Source organism: Schistocerca cancellata, chromosome 1 (assembly GCF_023864275.1).
Source record: "Schistocerca cancellata isolate TAMUIC-IGC-003103 chromosome 1, iqSchCanc2.1, whole genome shotgun sequence".
Lineage (NCBI taxonomy): Eukaryota > Metazoa > Arthropoda > Insecta > Orthoptera > Acrididae > Schistocerca > Schistocerca cancellata.
This window is the reverse complement of record NC_064626.1, coordinates 679,483,061-679,492,989: the sequence shown is the minus strand read 5'-3', so window position 1 is coordinate 679,492,989 and position 9,929 is coordinate 679,483,061.

The following is a 9,929-nucleotide window of genomic DNA, read 5'->3' as shown; positions in this document are numbered from 1 at the left end:
AATTTGTGAGGTATAGCTCTCGTGAGACCGGTATCTGCAAAAGCAGTATTAATAGAATTTTGCGGGCTCAGAAATTTAAGCCTTACATTCCAGCACTTTTCCATGCTCTTAAAGAGGATGATCCCGACAGACGAAGTGAATTTCGTGAGCGGTTCATTAACAGTTGTGAAGAAGAGGAACGTTTCCAATATCTAATGCTTTCGTTGGATGAACCGATCTTTATTTAATCTTAACGGAGCAATTAACCGCCACAATTGCGGGTACTGGGCCAGTGACAAGCCGAGGAAAGGCATGTTAATCTGCCAGGAGTATCGGTCTGGTGTGGCCTGCCTTCTAGAGAGTTACTGAGGCCATAATTCTTTGGAAACATTGTCACAGGTGACTCTTCCTTAGAAATATTGCACTTGACGACTTTTGTCCTTTTTTACGTGAGAGAATTTCTGAATCGGACATTCCGTGGCGAATTGATACGGAAATCTCCTTATTTAACTCCTCTAGACTTATATCCACGGGATACTCTCAAGATCACAAACACTGGATGTTCTTAAAGAGCTAATTGAGTAACCCTGTGATGCTGTTCTATTAGGAACAATACAGTTTTCTTGCAACAGACCTGTTGCAAGTTGTTGTCGACGGTGTATTGCGGTTTAAGGACATCATTTTGAATATTTACCACCTTTAGCTGGACCATAAGGTTGATCACAAACATTGTACTGTATTTCTGTCTCCTTTAATTAAAGATATATTCGGTTTCAAAGAGTTTATACATTATGTTGGGACACCCTGACTATGCAAGAGCAGTGTACTAGTTTTACTAACATGTAGACGATAACCATCGTACACTTTGCACTGAAGCACTCGAATCGTTCTAAAATGTATAGTTGGTGCACAGTACCACTGTCATTTGACCATTACATTCACCAGTTGTTGCAATGGATGGCACAGCATTCGCTGTTGCCTGAGCAAAAGCTCCATTTATGAGTGTGTTGTGTTACTGCTATCATGCTCAGTGCAGGAACAGATTTCTTTTATAATGGGACAATCGAAAGGACATGTAGTTTAGTGACTGACAGAAATTTTGAACACCTGCACAGATCTGAAACAATTCTATGACAAATTTCTGTGTAACTATTGGTATGCAGAAATTCAGCAGGAATTATCAGCTGATTTTTAAAGTGGTGAAAGATATCAGTCAAACTCTGGCACAATGCAAGGTTTTCGTGAGTTCTGGTGGTAGCATGTTGAATACGTTGATGGATACAGAGGCAGACACTATTGAGAGAATGTTGCCTTTCTACATCTTTAGATACATAACTACAGCACCATGGGCAATTATCACAGCTACGTCAGATTTTTGGAACAGGTAGAATATTTGCATGGAAAGATGGCAACAGTAAGATCCCACAACACAGGCAAGATGCCGGTTGGCCCATGCGCAATCTATGGCACGCAGTCGGTAACACGCAACATAATGTGGACGATAATATGACGTCGGAATATGTAAATCATCGTATTCCACCTGAGCAGTTAAACCAGATAGGGGCTCAGTACGACAACAGATTCTGTTGTCCCAAGGTATTTGTTAAATTTGAAAGATGATAGAAAATGTTTTACAGAGGACAAAAAAGAAGGGCAGAATGATGACCCCAAAATTAACCTTGAAGTGCGGAGGTGGGCGCATAGTTATACTAGCGACCCATGACCTGACAGTGTGACCATCTTGGCGGCACTTCAAACAAGCTTGACATTTTTGGTGAGATATAAGCTGATGACATTTTCGTTATTGCAGTGCTATTTAATGAGTGGGAACTAAACTCGATAAGACAAGGGGTAAATGGTAGAACATTCAGTTGGTCAGTATGAGATTTCTGGTCTCAAAAAATAACTTAGAAGAAGACGTGGGCAAGTACACATCCATGGGGACTTATCTCGGAACTCAGCAAGGTAGAACAATTTGAATGCACAGAAGTGCCAGATAATGAAAGAGAGAACATATACCAAATCCGAATGAGAACCGACCTGTAGGCTAGATGATAATGTTACCTTTGTTTTAGATGCATGTGAAGTGTGATTCAAGTCACAGTGCCTATGTGAGCTGTTACTGCACGATACTGTTTGCCAAAATGTTGAAATGTGTGTGAATTCCTAAGGGACCAAACTGCTTAGATTATCGGTTCCTAGATTTACACACTACTTTAACTTAAACTAACTTATGCTAAGAACAACACTAACACCCAAGCCCAAGGGAGGACTCGAACCTCCGTCGGGAGTGGCCCACTGCTCTGGAGAGAGCGCGAAGTATGATTTCACCTGTTAATAAAGGTTTTGATCACAAAGCAGTTATTGAAGGTTTGTTGTACACATATGACCCTATGATGAATGGAAGCTATATCAGTCCTGCTGCATACTGCACGAATAGCTAGCGTTGACTCTGAAATCTTAACAGACAGGGATTCAGAGATATCTGCAGTGCCAAAGGAGTATTAACGTTTTTCCCAGTAACGAAGCAACAGTTGTAATTCTGATGTCTGGTGGGAAAAAACTGGAGCAACCGTCCAAAGATAATAATCATGAGTTATGATGCCTTTGATATTTAATAACGTTAAGCTTTCCTCGTCTTAATCTTGATATGATAATGAGTTTTGAATTCCTAAGTTATTATTCCTGTGGTGAACTTGATTTTAATGCATTCTACATAAGTTGAATGTCGGTGAAATGCACCTTTTAATGTATTTTATAAAAAGGAAAGACGAAAATTTGGGTTCTTCAGAAAATCATTACACTGAAATACTTGAAGGAGAAAAATACACTCCTGGAAATGGAAAAAAGAACACATTGACACCGGTGTGTCAGACCCACCATACTTGCTCCGGACACTGCGAGAGGGCTGTACAAGCAATGATCACACGCACGGCACAGCGGACACACCAGGAACCGCGGTGTTGGCCGTCGAATGGCGCTAGCTGTGCAGCATTTGTGCACCGCCGCCGTCAGTGTCAGCCAGTTTGCCGTGGCATACGGAGCTCCATCGCAGTCTTTAACACTGGTAGCATGCCGCGACAGCGTGGACGTGAACCGTATGTGCAGTTGACGGACTTTGAGCGAGGGCGTATAGTGGGCATGCGGGAGGCCGGGTGGACGTACCGCCGAATTGCTCAACACGTGGGGCGTGAGGTCTGCACAGTACATCGATATTGTCGCCAGTGGTCGGCGCAAGGTGCACGTGCCCGTCGACCTGGGACCGGACCGCAGCGACGCACGGATGAACGCCAAGACCGTAGGATCTACGTAGTGCCGTAGGGGACCGCACCGCCACTTCCCAGCAAATTAGGGACACTGTTGCTCCTGGGGTATCGGCGAGGACCATTCGCAACCGTCTCCATGAAGCTGGGCTACGGTCCCGCACACCGTTAGGCCGTCTTCCGCTCACGCCCCAACATCGTGCAGCCCGCCTCCAGTGGTGTCGCGACAGGCGTGAATGGAGGGACGAATGGAGACGTGTCGTCTTCAGCGATGAGAGTCGCTTCTGCCTTGGTGCCAATGATGGTCGTATGCGTGTTTGGCGCCGTGCAGGTGAGCGCCACAATCAGGACTGCATACGACCGAGGCACACAGGGTCAACACCCGGCATCATGGTGTGGGGAGCGATCTCCTACACTGGCCGTACACCACTGGTGATCGTCGAGGGGACACTGAATAGTGCACGGTACATCCAAACCGTCATCGAACCCATCGTTCTACCATTCCTAGACCGGCAAGGGAACTTGCTGTTCCAACAGGACAATGCACGTCCGCATGTATCCCGTGCCACCCAACGTGCTCTAGAAGGTGTAAGTCAACTACCCTGGCCAGCAAGATCTCCGGATCTGTCCCCCATTGAGCATGTTTGGGACTGGATGAAGCGTCGTCTCACGCGGTCTGCACGTCCAGCACGAACGCTGGTCCAACTGAGGCGCCAGGTGGAAATGGCATGGCAAGCCGTTCCACAGGACTACATCCAGCATCTCTACGATCGTCTCCATGGGAGAATAGCAGCCTGCATTGCTGCGAAAGGTGGATATACACTGTACTAGTGCCGACATTGTGCATGCTCTGTTGCCTGTGTCTATGTGCCTGTGGTTCTGTCAGTGTGATCATGTGATGTATCTGACCCCAGGAATGCGTCAATAAAGTTTCCCCTTCCTGGGACAATGAATTCACGGTGTTCTTATTTCAATTTCCAGGAGTGTAGATAAGAGTGAATAATTATCATGTGCTTTGTATACTGAGAAAAGAAGATTGACTTAGGATCAACAAGCCATTGTCTGATGAACAAAAAGAAATAAGGGCCGAGACAACCTACAGAATTCACGCAATGGATGTATTGTCACAGCAACAAAATGCAACTTTTAAAGTAAGAGGTCCTGCAAAACAGAAAATGGCGAAGTATATTCAGACCAACCCACAGTAGTCATAAACTTCGAGTGTATGGTGACAAGCCACATAAAAGTTCGTGACAAAAACGTATTCGGTATCTTTTGCAAAAAAGATGCTGTACAGAAGGAAATAAGTGTGATGGTAGATTGAGGAATCAGTGAGCATGCTTGAACTTTTATCAACTCTTTTCCTGTCTCCCAAAAGGAGACTGGAGTGTATGGCTGTTTCTCGATGCACAATGGTGTAATGAGATCGTAGAAAGACAAAGTGAAATACAGGTTCTATTCACGAACTTTTGTGAAGTTTCCACGGAGCGAAATTCTTGACATCACTGAATATCGCTCATGGATATTGGATTCTACAGCTACCCCCCACGACCGTCTTGGATGGTGAATTGCGTTACCAGTTCTGTGTAGTGCTTTTTGGGTTGAATATATACGTCTGGACATTAGTGAGGACAACACATAAGGTATTAGAACCAGAACTAATGAATCAATTGATGTTATATGTCTTTAATGTACTGCTGGCTATGCCCAGTTGTCCAGAATATTTTGAGTTATTTAAACGGGTTTTAGTAGCGATGTACGAAGGCTGAATGAAATCAGAGTTCAGTAAGGCTGAGCTGGTCAGAAAAGATATTAAATTCTTGGGAACATCATCAGAGTGGATGGTATACTTTCTGATAGTAAGTCAGTTAAGATTTAAAGAAGAGTTCCCTAGTCACAGGAATAAGAAACAGTTGCATGTCATGTTTGGCTTGTTTTCTTTGAGCAAGAGTTTCATATCAATGCATCCTTGAATCAATTGTAAAATATTAATGGCACATGGGCATGGACAGAGGAATACGAAACTGGTTTCCAGAAACTGAAGTCGGAATTAGTCCAGAGTAATATTCTGTATCAATCAGATAACTTGAAATTATTCTTTGTGTCTTTTAATGCGTGTATTTATGGTACTGACGTTGAGAGTTTCCAGTTGGAAAGTAAGAATGGAGAGAGTCACCACTGCACTATAGCATTTGTGAGTAAAACGTTGTCAGCAGTGGAAAGAAACTATTGTACTATAGAACAGGAACCTTTGGCAGTTGTGTATGGGTTCCAGAAATTTGAAAGTTATTTGTTTGGTAACAATACAGCGGTGGTAACAAATCACAAAGTACTTAGTCTCCTTAAGAAGTGACGACTAAGTCATCGTAAGTTGGACCAAAGGACAATTTAGAATTATTCGATTTGAAGGTACACTCTGTGAGGGTGAGGCAATATTATAGTTGGATGCTCTATCCGAATTACCTGCTGAGGTTCAGCCATAATGGTCTACAGTTGTTTTACTTGAGAGGAACACAGACTGGAGCTGCAATTCGGTAGATCTGCATATAAACACATAGGAACAGAACCGGGATGAATGACTGTCATTTGTTAAGAAAATCCTAGATTTTTGTAAACACTGTAAGGTGTGAATATGCTATAAATTGCACCAAGGTATTTTCCTCCACAGAATTAAAGACGATGGCGAGGACTGGAAGTTATGCTTGCCAAATGAACAGACAGATGAGCTAATTAATTTAATGCATGGTAGTTATGGCCTTTATGGTGTCAGAAAATGTATTGCATAGTTACAAGAGATGCTGAAATTTGAAAACATGTGGAGGTGGGTATAGAACCAGGTCATGGCGTATGACCTACATCAAAATTTTAGAACAGCTTCAGTAACTACTCAGGGTTTAAGACAAAACATCGAAATGGAAAAACCTACACACCTAATAACATTAAATTATCTTGGTCCGTTGCCTGTGTCCAGAAGTGTTTGTACCTGTACTTTGATTGTTTGGCTGTTTCCACCAAATGCGTGAGATTTTATAGCATCTGCAAAATAACTAACGAAGTGCTGGTAGATCAGTTGTAAAGATGTTATTTTGTTCAAATTGTGGAATATCAGTCGTTACTTTCAGGTTATGGTTCACAGTTTGTAGGGAAGAAATTTGAAAAAAATGTTAGAAAGAAACAGCATTAGCCATATTAGGATTGCCACTTATTGTTGGCATTTAAAGCCTTCGGTGCATGGCACGGGACAGCAAACGCTGACGTGCACGGAGACTGGATATCCAAAGTCACGAGAGACAGTGCTGTTCGCACATGGCACTAGCTGGTTGACGTGGTACTGCGCTCTAAGCGCCCTTCAGCGGCAGTCGGCGGCTTTATTTGGCTCGCAAACCACACAGTTTGTTCACGAAAACAGACGCTCATCGAATTCCTAATTGTGGTTCCACACAAATTAAAGCTTCAATGCCTGCAAATGTGTAATAAGATGAAAATGAAAGATACATGTCCACTCAGTATGGATATCGGCCTATAAAATTTCGCCAAACCAAACAAACTCACTCTGGACAGAGAGCGCACTTATATTTACATAACACCAGATATCATGGAAACTATTTCTACTAATCTCATAGGAAAGACACACAACCTTTTAGAAAATATGAAGGCGAAAAAAAAATATTGGTCACATCAGGACACGTACCTTCTATTGATGTGATCCTCAGGTAACTACGTTAATCTGTGGATTTATTTCTACCTCCCTCGTTGTTTATATTACATTCTTCTAATGGTTATAGTAGCTGACATGTTATTGGTTGACATTTAAGTGTAACAAATTGTAACAAGAATGACACGTTTTCATGAATCTTCAGTGGGTTGTAGCCTTAACTCAGCTTACTCAAATAACACTCAAGTTATGTTGCGAAAATAATTGTATACGAAAATTAACAACAGAATAAGCTTTCGGCCAACACGTCCTTTGCGAAAAATAACGGCAGATCCCTCCCCTCCCCCCCCCCCCCCGCACACACATGCACTCTCATGCAAATGCAACTCACACACATGTGGCCTTAACTGCCAGAGAATGTGGTCATGTGTGTGTGAGTTGCGTTTGTGTGTGTGCGTGTGTGTGTGTGTGTGTGTGTGTGTGTGAGTGTGTGCGTGTCTGTCTATTATTTTTGACGAAGGCAGTGTTGGCCGAAAGCTTATTTTGTGACGGTCTTTCTGTTGTGCCTATCTGCGACTCAGCTTCTCCACTATAATAATATTGTTACATTCCATTCTGGATTTTCCATTGTTTAAATACGAAAATACTTTAACAAGCAGTACGACGTTTTCCGTCATTCTATTATAACAAATCGTACTAGTAACTGTTTGTTGTCGAGACATGCCTTGTGCTGGTGCTTGGAAGCAGTATATATTCATAAGGTGCAACATATAACATGAAACCCACCGTATAGTGTCTGATGAACACGACAAATACTATACAGGGTCTTACTTTCTGCTTGTGAAGTAGGGAGCGTTCTTGCTCCCTATTGGTTCTTCTTTAAGCACGTTGCCGAAATGTCGCAGAACCTACTTTGTCTTTCACGTGACGAAATGGCTGCTCAGCGTGAAACAGCTGGAATTAACGCCACAAATCTTGTAGAGCGCCACGTCAACTATAGCTAACTCGTCTCGTGTGGCGATGACTCGATCCTAGTGAACGAATTATGAAAGAACTGAGAAGGCAGTATGAAACTTTGTCATAGAAGAAAAACTGTCTCTACCATTTTTATTTTGTAATTCGACGAGATAGTCAAAAACCTTTGGCATGAAGCTACGTGGTTTGCTCCATGCAAGTTAATTTTTCGCGAAAGATCAACTAACTTCTTTGTCAAAGAAGTGAATTTCCTCTTGGGACCAGTGCCGACTAGAGAAGACATCGAGGAATTAACGAAAGACAGAATGCAAAAGAAGGCCAAAGTATGGGAAATCAGACATGACGAAACATCAAAGCCTATCTTATTCAATCCAGCAGATTTCGTGTGGATAAAAACGAGAAAACGATCAAGGAAGATGTTTCAAGAAATAAAGAAATTTCTGCTAGTTTATCATGCGCCATTTTTAATGGAATGTTCTGCTTACCTGAACGCATACTGATTACCGTACCTAAATCAAAGAGGCTCTTTCGGTTAAGGAATAAGCTGGACTTCAAGAACTACGTTTATTAAAATGCAGTTGCGGGCATGATTGGCTTTTGGAGCTTCACAGTTGGCTACTGTGCGCACTAAAGCTGGTTAGGACGATTCTTCCTTTTCTTCTTTTACTCTCCCTGTTTCTATTCAGTTAGTTGTTTTGCAAGTACTGTTTGTTACAGAGGTAGTACTTGTTTTCAGAGTAGTATTTGGTTACTTAGATGTGTTTTAGGACAGTTTCTAGGTAATGTGAGGAATTATGAACATTAAAAGGAGAAAATAGATACCGAAAAAGGGTGACAGAATACGTTGGACAGAAGACGGAAGTGTTAATCCAAAGAGATCTACACAGACCCAAGAAGAGCATAAGAAGTAACAGCAGCCTTTGGCATGAATATTATCGCAAGTGCAGGAGTTGCTATTAGTAAAGATAAGAAGAAATAGACTGAGGTGAAGACAAAGTTGTACGACTTGCTGTAAAATATTTCGTATCTATACCGATACTATCCTTGTTGGGTAATCATGTCTGGGATAAATGAAGGACACTTATCATATGGATGGATTAAGCAGCCAAGAGTGCTTTTCTGTATATTTAAGCGTATTATTTTCAAAGCCGTGGATACTGTAAAATGGACTAAGTTGCCGAGAGTGCTAGCGTCCAAAAAATTACTTAGCTAAATGGTTTGAAATCAGACGACTCAGCGATGCCTACTTCTCCCCTCTCCAGAAGAAAGTTTCTACCCACTTGTGGCTGCACGTCTCCCGCTGCCGTCTTTCATCTCCTTGCATAACAATGACCAAATATGGTAGCTCTGCATCTCTCTCAATTCTGCTGTTCTGCTCGATGAAAAATTCCATAACTTCCAAACCAAACATTAAATATAGATGCAGACTGCATGAATACTTTGCAAAATTCCAGTCGCATATTTTACAATCTACTTTACCATAAGTTATGCTTCCTCACTACAAGGGATTACATAATACCATGTTCGGAAATGCCCAAAGACAGGGAAATGGCGTTCATTGCCACATCCCGAGCCGTTACCATGTATCACCCTTTCTCGCTACCCAAAGCACAATTAGCAGTTGCAATTTCCATAGTTGGTAGCATCAGGGAAGATAGTGTGGAAAAGCATATCCTCTGGTATAAGCTTTAACAGAATGTGATTATCTGTAGCTAATCTGTCGGAAAGGTATCGACTCCAAAGGAAATTGACTTAAACGATATGACAAGTGCACAACCAATCGTGGAGTGACAAGAATCTACACTGTCCTGATAACGACTCATTGTACATTATTAAAAATTAATTTTGAACGTTTATTCGAATTTGATACTAACGAGAAAACTGCTTTTTAATGAAATTTTAATTTTGTAATGAAGTAACCCGGTGTCCAGTCCTAAAGCATACAATTTGTTCCTGAAATCAGCTGGCTACGGTCGAGCTGAAACATATGTAACAATCATTAACGCATGTGTAGGTGACGTCCGTTATTGCATACCTGGAAACTAATTTGCATATAT